General features: G+C 43.9%; 1 protein-coding gene across 2 annotated transcripts in view; it reads right to left on the reverse strand.

Annotated features, from left to right (window-relative positions):
- The window catches only part of KLHL13 (kelch like family member 13), a 282,631-nt gene that overhangs the window by 236,207 nt on the left and 30,816 nt on the right, over positions 1-15,608 (reverse strand). For both annotated transcript variants that reach the window (XM_057313772.1, XM_057313774.1), the window contains exon 4: positions 14,591-14,715. The gene's annotated coding sequence lies outside the window, so the exon portion shown is untranslated. The remainder of the gene's footprint in view (positions 1-14,590; positions 14,716-15,608) is intronic.

Here is a 15,608-nt window from a genome sequence, read left to right on the forward strand (position 1 = left end):
AGGTAATGATCTAAGGGTCTTGAGATCCAGCCCCGCATAGGGCTCCGTACTCAATGGGGAGTCTGCTTGAGATTCTCTCTCTCCCTCTCCTGCCAACTCCTGCCAACACATGCATGCGTGCACGTTGTCTCTCTTTCTAAAATAAGTAAATAAATATTTTTTAAGTTAACAATCATAACATAAATGTATCATAAAGTAAATGAGGAAACAATAAGGTTTTTCTGATACACACAAAAATCTGAAATCATCGGTAAGGAAACAACATTCTCATATTAACATTCAATTTATTTCTGTTTTTAAATTTTGGTTGTACAGTGTTGAGAAAATTCTTACACACAGATAAGTAGCTGCAAATGCTAAAAAATATAACAATCTTGCAAGATACCTTATTTGCACAAGAAGGCAAAAGTAGTTTTTTTTAGAGGGGGGAGAGGCAGAGGGAGAGAGAATCTTAAGCAGGCTCCATGGCCAGCATGGAGCCCACTACGGGGCTCAATCCCACTACCCTGAAATCATGACCTGAGCCAAAATCAAGAGGCAAATGCTTAATCAGGTGAGCCACCCAGGCACCCACAAAAGTAGCTTTACTATAAGGTCTGCACGAAAACAAGTCAAGTGGTAGCATAAATTATTTTAATGTTTCTGATGTGCCAATTTTTGTATATCACATATTTAAACACGTAATTTCCCATGTTTTTAATATATATATTTCATCATATATTTTTAATATATATATTTCATCATATATTTTAGAAAAATAAATCAAATATCTATGGAAGCTCTGAAGTACTTGTGCAGAATCCTCGAGTTCATGAAATATAGTTAGAAGCCCTTGCCATCAAAAAAAAAGTACTTGCTGATCTGGCCTCAATATACTCTTCTGAACTTATTATCCTCTATCACCTTTTACACATTCTTTTAAAAGATTTTATTTATTTATCAGAGAGAGAGCACGAATGGAGAGAGGAGGAGAGGGAGAAGCAGGCTCCCTGCCCAATCAGGGCTCAATCCCAAGACTCTGGGATCATGACCTGAGCCAAAGGTGGACACTTAACTGACTAAGCCACCCAGGTGCCCAACTTTCACACATTTTTAAAAGCAAGAAAACTTGTTTATGTTTTTCAGATTATCAGTATTAGTGGTTGTAGGAGAAAATCTGCTAAATACAGAAAAGAATGAAATACCTTCAACAGATGACTGGATTAAGAAGTTGTGGTCCATATATACAACGGAATATTACTCAGCTATCAGAAAGAACGAGTTCTCAACATTTGCTGCAACATGGACGGCACTGGAGGAGATAATGCTAAGTGACATAAGTCAAGCAGAGAAAGACAACTATCATATGATTTCTCTCATCTATGGAACATAAGAACTAGGAAGATCGGTAGGGGAAGAAAGGGATAAAGAAAGGGGGGGTAATCAGAAGGGGGAAAGCACGAGAGACTATGAACTCTGAGAAACAAACTGAGGGCTTCGGAGGGGAGGGGGTGGGCGAATGGGCTAGGCTGGTGATGGGTAGTAAGGAGGGCACATATTGCATGGTGCACTGAGTGTTATATGCAACTAATGAATCATCGAACTTTACATCGGAAACTGGGGATGTACTGTATGGTGACTAACATAATATAATAAAAAAAATTAAAATAAAAAAAATGAAATACAGATGGTCCCCAACTACTCACGGTTGACTTCTAATTTTTTGATTTTACAATGGTGCCAGAGCGATACACATTCAGTAGAAATCGTATTTAAACTTTTGAATTTGGGTCTTTTCCTAAGCTAGCAATATGGGGTACAATGCTCTTCGGTGATGCTGGCCAGCAGCAAGCCCCAGCTCCTGTCAGTCACACAATCCCAGGGGTCAACAGATACAACCATTCTGTTTTTCACTTTCAGTACAGTATCAGTGTATTCAGTACAGTATTCAACAAGCCCATGAGACGGTCAGCATTTTATTTTAGTAGCTGATTTTGCCCAACTGTAAGCTAACGTGGGTGTCTGGTAAGCTACGCCAAGCTTTGACCTTCAGTAGGTTAGATGTGTTAAACATGCATTTTTGGCTTCGGTATTTTCAACTTCCGATGAGTTTATTGGGACGTAACCCCATTGTGAGTTGACAACGATCTGCAGCGAAAAACCACCCGTTTTCAAAGGAAGAATAACTACTATAAATATTTTTGCGTAAGTTTTTTGAGTCTTTTACATAGTCAGACTAATAGTTAGGTTATGGGGAACTGTGCCAAGTGCTTGAAGAGATGATCCCATTTAATATTCACAAACACCCTATCATGCAATTAATTGTATTATTTCCATTTAACATTGAGGAAACAGAAGAGGAAGCAGGTTGAGCAAATTGCCCAGTCACAGAGGAAATCGCAGACCACTCCGTGTCCGACTCCAGAGACCAAGGACCTAACCGCGCCACAGGACTACCTGCCATCCTGCCCTCTTTCACTGCAACTCTGCCCTCTTGAACTTCCTGTTCGTTGAAGACCTCTTCCTCTGCTCGTGCCATTCCCTTTGCTAGGACTGCCCTTTGCCATCTTTCTGCCTAGCCAAATCCTACCGATCATTCAAACGCCCCCTACTCCTCAAAGCTTCTCTAAACGACCCTCAGCTCCCCTTCTAGAAGTCCCAATATTCTTTCCTGCGCTCCATGTATTCCTCCCTCCTGTCTCAGCCTCTTCCCCTTCCTCTGCCTCCCCCGCTGACACAGACAGCAGATTACTATATTTGTCAGTGCTGAGTGACTGGTGGCCCTGCTCCAGTTCCCACGCTTTGGACCTGGGGCTAAGCAGTTTCTCCGGGACGCAGCTACTGGGCAACAGGGAGCTGGCCTGGCCTTCTGATCCTAAGTGAAACCAAAGCTCCTGTACACCCAAGTCAAAAAGATCATTTCTTCCGTGATCTAGGTAAAGCCAATCTGCTGCCCCTCCTCCCAGGGCTGCCTGTTGCATTTTTAACTTCTTTTCCCCTCAAGGCTGCCCTTTGAAGCTGATTTCCTCCCGATAAAGTTACTTACAATGTGGGATAATGCCAGCTTTCTGATCTGCCCTGGGTTCTAAAAAGGCAGCCTTGGTGGCTAAACATGTTTTTTGGTTGCCATTTATTCCAAAGTTTTTGTGTCCCCCCTCCCCACCCCCCCACCCTCCGAAGAGGCCATTGCAACTGAAAACTAAAGCTCTGGGTCCACTGTTACGAAACTGAGTTCCACGGAACCGTATTTCCAAGCTTTACAAGTCATCCCTAGGGGGCCTTGAAAGAAAGCATGGACATGTTTATCTAACCCACACGCTGAAGGGTGAAAGCAAGGGATTGTCTGCACAGATGCCAACTGCAATGTGGCCTCAAGAGACTGGGCCTGGAAGCCATGAGCCCTCTGGAAGCACGCCACTTACAGAAAGACAGTTTGCTGATGTGTTTCTGATAGACCACATTCTTCCTACAGGGATGGGGAAAATGGGCATCTCCAGCTGGAATTGTGCCCTAACTCAAGATCCGCGTGTCTAACTGCCTCCCAGACATCTTTACGTAGGTATAGGACAGACATATCAAACCTCACATGTCTAAATAAGCCCCCGATAGTCCCTCAACCCCCACCCTCTCACCCCGGCAACCCCATCCTTCCAGTTGTTCACGTCAAAACCTTAGCGGCATTCCTGGGGCTTCTCTTTTTTCTCCTGCACCATTTATGGTCTGGAGCAAATCCTGGTGGCCCTCCTGCCCAACTCTGACCACTGTTCACCATCCCATTGCCACCACGGTGTCCCAAGTGACCACCATTTCTCTCTTGGCTTTTCACAATGGCCTCCTTCAGGTTTCCCTAGCCTGCCCTTGCTGTGTTTTCAGTCTCTTCTGCACCCAGCAGCCAGGGTGATATTGTTGGCACTGAACAGAATCGACTTAAAACCCTCCAGTGACTTTCCATTTGGCTCCTAACGAAAGCCTTGCTGTTCTCGAACATGCCAAGCACACTCCCATCTCAGGGCTTTGCACTTGCTCTTTCTTCCACCTGGAAGGCTTTTTTTCACCAGATCTCCACAGGGTGGGGGTGGGGTTGCCTTCATTTCCTTTGCAACTTTACTTAAAATTCATCTTTTCATGCAGGCCTTCCCCAGTCACTGAAGTAGAAATAGAAATATCCTGGCACCTCGGACCTCTGTTCCCTGTTTACGGTTCTTTGTAGGACTATCATTAGCGAGCGAACTATACATTTCACTCACCTATCATGTTAGCTTGACTACTCCACTTGAACATTAATTCCACAAGGGCAGAAAATATTACCTGTTTTATTCACTGCCATATCAACACTACCTGTCACAAAGTAGTCACTCAACAAATATTTGTTAAATAAATAGGTGTTGAATGAATAAAACAGGAGATCTGGATGAAGAATGGACTCACCCTAGTTTAATGATTTTCCAACTACTTTCAGAGCTCCAGTGTCCCCTTTACCAGGAGAAGGAACCCAAAGGGGTAAGGCTCTAGACCCCCAGTCCTCTTCTTTAACCTGAATCTTACATATTGGCCTTCCATGACAGCTTTGTTTTAAAGAAAACATTACGTGGATGGGACTCTTGTTTCTTCTTAGAAAGAGAGCCAGAGAGAGCGTACACATATGAGAGCTAGGGGTTGGGGGGAGGTAGGCAGAGGGAGAGGGAGAGAGAGAATCTTTTTTTTTTTTTAAGATTTTATTTATTTATTCGACAGCGATAGAGACAGCCAGTGAGAGAGGGAACACAAGCAGGGGGAGTGGGAGAGGAAGAAGCAGGCTCATAGCGGAGGAGCCTGATGTGGGGCTTGATCCCATAACGCCGGGATCACGCCCTGAGCTGAAGGCAGACGCTTAACCGCTGTGCCACCCAGGCGCCCCGAGAGAGAGAATCTTAAGCAGGCTTGCTGCCCAGCAAGGAGCCCGATGCAGGGCTCGATTTCATGACCCTGAGATCACGACCTGAGCTGAAATCAAGAGTCGGACACTTAACCCACTGAGCCACCCAGGTGTCCCTACTTGTATGGGTTTTTAAGAATTGTTTCAGAACAACTGCCATAAATCTAAAGAAATCAGAGAGCATGACGGCCTCAGGCTAAGAACAATGACCTGCTTCAGGGGATGGATACGTTGGGTACTCTCTAGTTCCATTTTCCTAAAATGGGGCTCTGACAATGCGGCCCGGGAGTCCCAGAGAAGGCCACGGGATATAGACACAGCAGATTATCCTGAGCAGCAACTGTATCTCAAATTTGGGAGCAAAACCTAGGGGCGCCTGGCTGGCTCAGTTGGTTAAGCATCCGACTCCTGACTTCAGCTCAGGTCATGATCTCAAAGTTGTGGGATCGAGCCCCGCATCAGGCTCCACACTGAGCGAGGAGCCTCAAGATTCTCTCCCTCTCCCTCTGCCCCTCCCTCACTCATTCTCTCTCAAAAAACAAAACCAACTAGGGGCGCCTGGGCGGCTCAGTCAGTTAAGCATCTGCCTTTGGCTCAGGGCATGATCTCGGGGTCCTAGGATAGAGCCACACGTAGGGCTCCCTGCTCAGTGTGGGGGGGTCTACTTGTCCCTCTCCCTCTACCCCTCACCCCTGCTCATGATCTCTCTTGAATGCTTTCTCTCTCCCTCTCTCAAATAAATAAATAAAATCCTTTTTAAAAAACCAACTGATTTTCCATTGAAATAAGGATGTAGCAGAATAAAAACCTCTCATGAATTTACAAAATAAAACACAAGCTTTTACAGAAATTGTGTACATGTAAGATGCTACTTCCAACCACTCCATGACTTGCCAAGGTCCACCATATACTTTTCTCCACTATAAAGAAAAGCAGAATTGTTTGAGAAGCACCATATCCAGCTGATCTTCTGTACCATGGGAAGAACAGAGGAGCTAAGATAAGAAAGAAGTGTCATCAAGTTGGCCTACAATTATAAGACAGGCTTCCCCGCAGGCTCCTTACGATAATGTTTTAACATTGGCCTGAAACATTTGCTAATCAGGCAGGATGTGCTAAGCCCTGTCGGTACACTATACACACGCCATTAGAAAGTATTCATGGGGCGCCTGGGTGGCACAGCGGTTAAGCGTCTGCCTTCAGCTCAGGGCATGATCCCGGCGTTATGGGATCGAGCCCCACATCAGGCTCCTCTGCTGTGAGCCTGCTTCTTCCTCTCCCACTCCCCCTGCTTGTGTTCCCTCTCTCGCTGGCTGTCTTTATCTCTGTCAAATAAATAAATAAAATCTTTAAAAAAAAAGAAAGAAAGAAAGTATTCATAATAGGAGCCCTTTGCTGTTGTGACTGCTCTAGAAAACAGCATCAGATTTCCCGCAGCTCAGGGCACGTGTCCCCCTTCTCCTGGGAGTTCTAGACCAACGGACAAAAGCAGAAGCGAGAATTGCAGGAAACTATTTACTTCATCCTATCCATATTTATTGAAAAGCTACTCCATACTCAATACCAAGATAAAAAAAAAAAAGCATGACACTGGTTTTCGAACTTAAGATTTTTTTAACCATTACTATGATCATAGTTTTCTAACCAACTAAAAACTGTGTTAACAATAATTAGGGATAGTGATACTTCCAAAATGTATGTATGTATGTGTGTGTGTGTATATATATATACATATATATATATACACACACATGATACATATATATATCTTAAGTGTTGCCACTGATTACTAAGTCTGAGGAATCCCTACTGGATGTGATAAGCCTGCAGCTAGGAAACAATTTTCACCAGCAACATTTTCCAGAATAGCTATCCGTCATGTGGGATTTCCAATATTTATGGGCTTCTTAGGAAGGCAAGTACCAGAGTCATGAATGAGGGGATGGCTGAGCTCCACAAATGATCTATGAAACCATGACACATTAGGAAATAATAAAGATGAATTGCTCTGGATTGAAAAAAAAAAATAACAGAAGCCCTGAGTTCTATGAGCTCTGCCACAAAAACACTGTGCCATTTCTCTTCTCTGGGCCTCAATTTCCTCATCTGGAAAACGAGGGCTTTGGTGGACAAAGCCCTGAGTCTATAAAACCTGCATTCAGGGGCGCCCACTGGCTCAGTCAGTAGAGCATGTGACTCTTGATCTCGGGGTTGGAAGTTCAAGCCCCACATTGGGTGTAGAGATTACTTAAAAATAAAACCCCTTAAAAAAAATAAAAACATACATAAAACCCACATTCATCGCCAGGCCACTCAGCACATGTACGTATTTGGAAAGAGTCAACAAACAGCACCAACGTGTAAGAACTAGAAGTGAGTCAATAAGTTGTCAGGGAAAAAGCCCCATTAAACAAATGGACCTTGCTCCTCATTCTCATTTTCAACAGACATGAGTAAGAATTCAAAGTCCAAGAAACTATGCTGCGTCGCCCTTCCTCACACCGCATTCCAACCCAAGATTACTCTTCAAGGCTTCAGAAGTCAAATCAGGGACTGTCTCCACATCCAAATCCAATCGAACAAGCCCCATCTGCTGGTTGGCAGCTACAGGGACAAGCACTGAGCAGAACGTGAACAGTACTCTTAAAGATCTGGATGTGATTGGATTTAAGGCTACCTTGGAGAGGACTGGTCTAAACAAGACGTCAGGAAGACCACTGGGCCCAGGCAGGAGGTCAAGGAAAGCTGCCTGGGGAAAGAGGTGAATGCCTGCCCAGAACTGGTTCCTCTTCGGTCTTCTCTGGGAGCAACAGCATTTCTTTCTAGAAGCTGTCTGGCCACACATTCACTTGGCCTCCTTTCAGTTTGGGTTTAAAAGTACTATCAAGGGGCACCTGTGTGGCTCAGTCCTTAAGCGTCTGCCTTTGGCTCAGGTCATGATCCCAGGGTCCTGGGATCAAGCCCCAGATCAGGCTCTCTGCTCAGCGGGAAGCCTGCTTCTCCTCTCCCACTCCCCCTGCTTGTGTTTCCTCTCTTGCTGTCTCTCTGTCAAATAAATAAATAAAATCTTTTTAAAATTTTTTTTTAAAAATTAAGATACTACTAAATAATGAAAGGCCAGAGCTGGAGGGCTCTTAGAGAGAGGGTCTAAGGGTCTAAGCCAAGGTGCCAACTATTAGCAGATGTACTTAATTCGGCACAGGTTTTGTGAGAACAGGACCCATCTAAAATGATTTTGATTTTGGAATACCTTTGGGAGGAGCACATACTCTCCCATTTCTGTAGGGAGACCTCTCCTGGACTTACACAGAGTAGCCTGGCCCCAAAACACTCTGCAGTTCGAGCTAAGACTCAGAAACCACACCTTTCCAGGACGTCTTTGCTGCTTTCCAGTTTCCCTTTTCACATCTGTCCTAGGAAGGATCAGCTTCAGCCTGGTTTCCAGCAGCCACCCAAAACTAAGCAACCCCAAAGTCAAACCAGTCCAAACCTTCTCTTAGAAAGCACTTAATTCAAATCTACGAGAGCTTGGCCTGCAGTACTGCCCCAGCCAATACAGGAAGCACCAATACAGGAAGCACTTGGAAGTGGGCCCGCATACGAAGCACGGGCCTTTTCTCTCCACTGAAGATGGGGGACTAGGAGGACCGGGAACTGTCACAGGCAAGGGGGGGGGGCTCAGCCAGGTTCTTCAGTGCCTTGAAAACAGCCAGAGCACCAGAGCCTCGATGTATCTGCAATTCCCTAGAAGGCAGGTCCACGCAAGGGGTTTTAGTTGCTGAGGTATTAAAAACCAAAACCACCAAAGACCCTGTGACAGGAGCTACCAGCTGGAAAGAAAGCAAAACAAGAAATCCCTAGGAGGTAAATCAAATGTGTTTTTGCAAATGTCTGCTGTGTGTTCCATACTGTCCTGAACACGCTCACATTCAAACACTATGTCTCACTGTCAGATCACGTGTCCCAATTTGTTGTTCAAAAAGTGTAATTACCGGGGGCGCCTGGGTGGCTCAGTCGTTAAGCGTCTGCCTTCAGCTCAGGGCGTGACCCTGGAGTTCTGGGATCGAGCCCCACGTCAGGCTCTTCCACTGGGAGCCTGCTTCTTCCTCTCCCACTCCCCCTGCTTGTGTTCCCTCTCTCGCTGGCTGTCCTTATCTCTGTCAAATGAATAAATAAAATCTTTAAAAAAAAAGTGTAATTACTGGGGTGCCTGGGTGGCACAGTCAGTTGAGCAGACAACTCTTGGTTTGGGCTCAGATCATGATCTTGGGGTCATAAGATCTAGCCCCGCGTCAGGCTCCACGCTCAGCTCAGAGTCTGCTTGGGACTTTTTCTCCCTTTCCCTCTGACCCTCGCCCCCATGCTCTCTCTCTCTCTCTCAGATGAATACGTGAATCTTTAAGAAATTAAAATTTAAAAAATGAGGGGCGCCTGGGTGGCTCAATTGGTTAAGCATCTGTCTCTTGATCTCAGCTCAGTTCTTGATCTCAGGATCATGTGTTTGAGCCCCGTGTTGGGCTCCATGCTGGGCATGGAGTCTACTTAAAAAAAAATTAACAATTAACAATTAAAAATCAGAGATTTTACATTAAAATTTTTTTATTTCCATCTTTCCTTGAAAAATCAGAAAATCTGGCAACGTTGGTCCCATACTCTCATGTGGTAATGATCGGCCAGAGCTGAACAGAAGCTGCCCCTACGAGAGGGGCCATGCGTTCTCTAAGTAGCCACGTTCCTCACCATTCCCTACAGCCTCCTCTACTCCTGTCCTGCAGATGGATACAGGGGCCATTTATCATGACATTTGAACTATTGTTTTTCTTCCAGTAAAGAAGATGAGGGGCGCCTGAGTGGCTCAGTTGGTTGAGTGTCGTCTTCATTTTGGCTCAGGTCACGGTCTTGGGCTTGTGAGACTGGGCCCCGCATCAGGCTCTGCACTCAGTGTGGAGTCTGCTTGGGATTCTCTCTCTCCTTCTCCCCCTCCCCTGACTTGCATGTTCTCTCTCGCTCTCTCTCTCTCTCAATAAATACATAAATAAAAATGGGTTTTTAAAAAAAGATGAAATATTTCTCCTATCTGTGTCTAACAGAAGTAGGAAAACAAATGCTAAATATGTGCCACTTATTTCAAGAAAAACGTAGCATTTTTTGCAAAAACGAAGAATATTGCTATGTATTCAATACGCCAAACAAATGTGTCTTTCAATATAATATATATCCTTCTTGCTTCACTCGTTTAAATCACATGTCTGCACCTACGGCCATAGGAGCTGCCACTTCTGCTTAAAATAAACAGACATGCAGACAGCAGTCTGTAGGCAAGGAAAATGGATTTTTTCTACTACTTTCCCTGCTTCTCCAGCTGGAATTCTGGAAATCTGACTGACAAAAGACAGATTAACAAGAGAAAAACAAACAGTTAATAAATAACACACATAGCAGAAATACACATAGGGGAAACTCAGGGATGAGTAACTCCAAGGGGTGGTTAGAGCTTGCTCTAATATGGCATCTTAACAAAGAACAATAAGTTGATAGAGAAGTGACAAGACAAAGGAAAAGGGTTTGGGCTTCCAAGGGCAGCAAACTGCGGAGATGCAAATATATGGGGGAAACTAATGAAGTAAGATTTGTTTGGGAAGGTCCACACTGGCATCAACTTTCTGCCTTTTTCATGGCCATAATCTTCTCTGGGAGAGGGGATTTAGGGTTGTACTCATTTCTCAGGAAGTTCTGCTTTTAGTTAGATAAGGGAAACTCTGGGAAGGTTCTTTGTGTATCTGTTGAATCTTAAATGCCTTTAGCTCAAAATAATCCTTAATGCCAAAGTGACACATTTTGGGATGGCAGATTATGATCCCCTACAAAACCTAATGCCCTTTGCAGCTAGGAGGACAGTGCCTACTTAGATCCCAGGATCTTTTTCTGTTCTGTTGGTTAGACAGAGGCTGACTGAGGATATCAGGCGATAATCCTCTTTCCTTTTTATCTAAAATGTCCCAGTGATATAAATGTATGTAATCCGTGTTGGGAATGCTGCAGGAACGCGCGCACACACACACACACACACACACACACACACACACACACACATCCTCCAGTTGATTTTATCTGTATAATAAATTTTCGCCCTGAGGATAGATTTTAGATGATACTACAATGCTGTGTGGTGAGTATCTTCCAAGATAACACGGTACACAGTACTGGGCAGGCACTGATATTTCTATACAATTAACTCTTTGTCCACACTTCTCTTAAGGCACGTATCACTTCTTATTATACATTACACATTTTGTAACTCTCTCACTTTAAGTTCCTTCAGAATAAAATCTGCATCTAGTTCATCTGGATATTCCGTGGCGCGTAAAACAGAGCCTTGCCCTGAACAGGTACTCACACCCTGTTTGCTGGCTGGCTGCCTAGATGACAGAATGAATGACCTTCTCCCATAGTCTATTCACTACTTAACCATTTCATTCCCTTTCTTCACCATTTCTCCTTTGGGGGCTTGCAGGTGGAGTTAAGCATCTAGCTATAAAGGGAAGTGAAGGTAGTAACTATTTTTTAAGGTTTTGACACCTCAATCAGGCATGCATATAGTTCATTAGTCCAACATGGGTGTGCACACGTAAGACCATCTGGTCATGATCAAAGCTGTTCTGCTAACCCTGAGGCCTGCCCTCACCCCAATAGATGGATCAGCAACTGCCCTTACGACTACTTCAACCTCAAGACTATCACCTGTGAATGTCAGTCCTTAAAGGCATTGTCCAGAATTCTGGGCTCTACCTCCTGTTCTATGCAGCTCTGGCCCAACGGACTTATAATCCAATTGAAGATATAAATTCTGGAGACAACATGGTTCGATGGTGTTCATCTTCTGTTTTTTCATTCCTTCGAGAACAGATCACTATGAAGTTTGCAGATACTAATATATGCTTATTTTTAAAGGTTCCTTTACCTCGAATACAGTCTTTTTTTATGAGTAGTCAATTATGCCATCTGTGGACAAAACTATAAGCAATCACCAAGAATAAACCTAGTTCTCATATTCCTTTCCAATCAATTCAGACAGTGCCTCTTTCCCTCCACTGAAACATATATATATATATATATATATATATATTTTAAAGATTTTATTTATTTATTTGACAGAGACAGAGACAGACAGCGAGAGAGGGAACACAAACAGGGGGAGTGGGAGAGGAAGAAGCAGGTTCCCAGCAGAGGAGCCTGATGTGGGGCTCGATCCCATAACGCCGGGATCACGCCCTGAGCCGAAGGCAGTCACTTAACCACTGTGCCACCCAGGCACCCCTGAAACATATATTCTAAATTAATCCTGGATCACAGACACAAGAGCTAGAAACAACCTCGGAGACTGCCTCGTCCAACGCCCTCATCTTATAATGTCTCAGTTTCCTTTTGCTGCTGTAACAAATAACCACACATTTCGTGACTTAAAACAACGCCAATTTATTCTCTTGCAGCTCACAAAGACAGAAGTCCAAAATCAGTCTCACTGGGCTAAAGTCGGGGTGTCAGCAGGGCTGTTTCCCCTGGAGGTTCTAGAGGAGAATCCTTCTCCTTGTCTTTTCCAGCTTCTAGTGACCTGCATTCTTTGGCTTGTGGCACCTTCCACCACCTTCAAAGCACATCGCTCCAACCTGTGTTGTCCGTCATCACGTGGCCACTACCTCTTCCTCCCCTGAATCCTCCTGCATCTTCTTCTAATGATCACTGTAATTACCCTGGGCTCACCCAGATAATCCTGGATGGTCACGCCACATGAAGATCCTTAATTCAGTCATACCCGCGAAGTTCCCTTTGCCATATGAGATAACGTTCATGGTGCCTAGTGTGGACAGTGCAGGGAGGGGAGCAGTTTTCAGTTTACTACAATAAATGAGGCAACTGGAGCCCAGGAAGAGGTAGCGATCTAGCCCAGGTCACATACCTATTTAGTGGCAGAGCAGAGCTTAGACTTTATGTTTCTTGGCTTTCCAAGCACCACTCACTACAGAGCCAATCTTTTCAGGGTGAACCTCTGTGCTTTCTAATGTAACAATTAGCCATCTTTAAATGGCTAGAATATGAGAATCAGGATCCTCCTCCCTTTTCCAGAAAACACCTGTATATTTTAGCATATCCTTCCAGAGTTATTTTAATGGTAGAAATTTCAGAGTATGCGGCGCCTGGGTGGCTCAGTCGTTAAGCGTCTGCCTTCAGCTCAGGGCGTGATTCCAGCGTTCTGGGATCGAGCCCCACATCAGGCTCCTCCGCTAGGAGCCTGCTTCTTCCTCTCCCACTCCCCCTGCTTGTGTTCCCTCTCTCGCTGCCTGTCTCTGTTAAATAAATAAATAAATTTTAAAAAATCTAAAAAAAAAAAAAAAGAAATTTCAGAGTAGATCAAGAAGAGAGGGTCGATAAAAGCAACATAGAGGGGCACCTGGATGGTTCTGTCGGTTAAGCGTCCGACCCTTGGATTTCAGTTCAGGTCATGATCTCAGGGTGGTGAGATGGAACCCTACATCGGGCTCCATGCTGAGCACGGAGCCTGCTTAAGATCCTCTCTCCCTCTCCTTCTGCCCCTCCCCCATCTCACACACACACACTCTCTCTCAAATAAATAAATAAATAAATAAATAAATAAATAAATAAATGCAACATAGAGAAGAGGTGTGCCAGACTAGAGTTTTCAGAACAATCTAAACGGACAGAGGCTGAGCTGATTAACAAGACTGTATAATCTTGTTGAGAATTCTGAAAATTACTTTACACAAGTGGAATACAGTGTGTATTACCATCAAATATGAACAAATGAATAAATAGCATATACTCTCCCCTATTGGCCTTCATTAAAGATCTGAGGAAATAGGTATATTTCAGCGGGAAACACACATAAAATAAAACACAAAAGGGAAGTGACTTATATTCATGGACAGTGAATCAAATTGAAATAATTAAGCTCTTATCAAAACAGACGCACTTTTCTCCTAATGATATTTAATAAGAGAATTTTTTAAGTAGTTTGAAATACAGTAGCACGGCAAGTACCATATTCCTAAAAAATCCCCATCACACTAAAGTGGAATCCATAAATCTCATATTCACGAGATATTGAATTCTATGCCTCCTAAGCCGGCTGAGACTTTGCTGAGAGCATAGTAGGAATACATTTTCCATTCATTCTGATTACTACAGAGAAAGCATAAATTCTATTTACCATAAAGAGCCGTGACAAAGAAGCACTCCATCTCTTGGTTACAGTTAATGTCACACTAAATATAAAATTATTGATTGCTGCCCAGATATAAGCTACAAAGCATCGCTCTAAAGATCAATAAATTTAAATTTAAATGCCAACTATAATGAGCATCAAATCAGTCAATACATTTAGTACAGTGCCTCCCTAAAGGGGAATTATCATCAGACTCAACACTTTATCTCCATAGGCAAACGGGTCCCTACAGAAACAGTGCAGTCCTCTCTACAGGCAAGCCGTAGAAATCCACTTGATGTATTCCGTTACGGACAAAGAATTCACGATAAAAACGAAAAGTAATCTTTTGAAGAAAATTGTGGGGACTCTAAACAAAACAAAACGAAACCAATTTGATACCTTCTCACATATGTCTGATTCCCAAACATTAGGTTCTTTTTGTTTCTGCTCCAAGTTCATCAGTTACTGCTTACCCAGTCATCGGAGACACTCAACCCCTCCTTTGAGGGTTCCAGGTCCTATCCAAGTTTCAAAACCAACGTATACTCTCTTCAGTCACCTCAAGCCCAGTCCGCCTGGCTCCAGAAGCTTCTTTTTCCTGTGGAATGAGCAAAGTCATTTCCTCAATTTCCTCATCTGAAAATGGGGATAAGAAAATAATAAAGTCTCATAGGTTTAGGGTAAGAATGAAAGATGTAACCAATATAGAGAGCCTGGCTGGGAACCTGCCGCCCCGTGGGTGATTATTAAAAAAGTTACTAACCATGATAACGACAGTCATAATCATAATGAGTTTTCTCCATTTAACCTCTCCCCTGTTGGACAGTTGAGATCCTCACACTTGCTGTGTTTCCAACAACTTAGATACAGCCATCCCTCTCTTTAATTCCAGTTAATTCCATTTTCTCTGCAGAGCTTTTTACTTGGCAAGCCCTATCTCCCATATCTGCCCTAAACATATCTTCCGACTAACTGCAACTCAATCGTTACAGGATGAAATTAACACCTCTCAAGCCTACATTCACAATGAAACAAAATTATGGAATTTTAGAGTTGGAAGTGACCTGAGGACAACTCCAAACATCCTGTGGTCCATGACAGTGTTGACAGTCTTTACCACACAGAGAGAAGGAATAAGAAAGAGATGGTGGGGTGGGGGAGGGCAAGACACAAGTCAGGAGTCAGTGTGAAGTTCTCCCTTAATTGATTATGCAAAGTTCAGTCAAGCTCAACCTCTTCTTATGATAGAAGGAAAATCTAGGAGCTAGAGAAGTGAAGTGATTTGCTCCAAAAGTGAGCAGCACAACAAATCTAGTGACAGAGCTGGAATTAGCATCCAAACCTCCTGGCTCCCCATTCAGGGCTCCGCACTCCGCGGCAGGGCAGGCATCGTGCTGCCTCGGGGCACGTCCTTACACCCGAACAGACTACACTGAGTTCCAGACTGTAAACAACGCTCACTAGCACTGGCCTAACAAATTTGAGGTGCAT

Source organism: Ursus arctos, chromosome X (genome assembly GCF_023065955.2).
Source record: "Ursus arctos isolate Adak ecotype North America chromosome X, UrsArc2.0, whole genome shotgun sequence".
Classification (NCBI taxonomy): Eukaryota; Metazoa; Chordata; class Mammalia; order Carnivora; family Ursidae; genus Ursus; species Ursus arctos.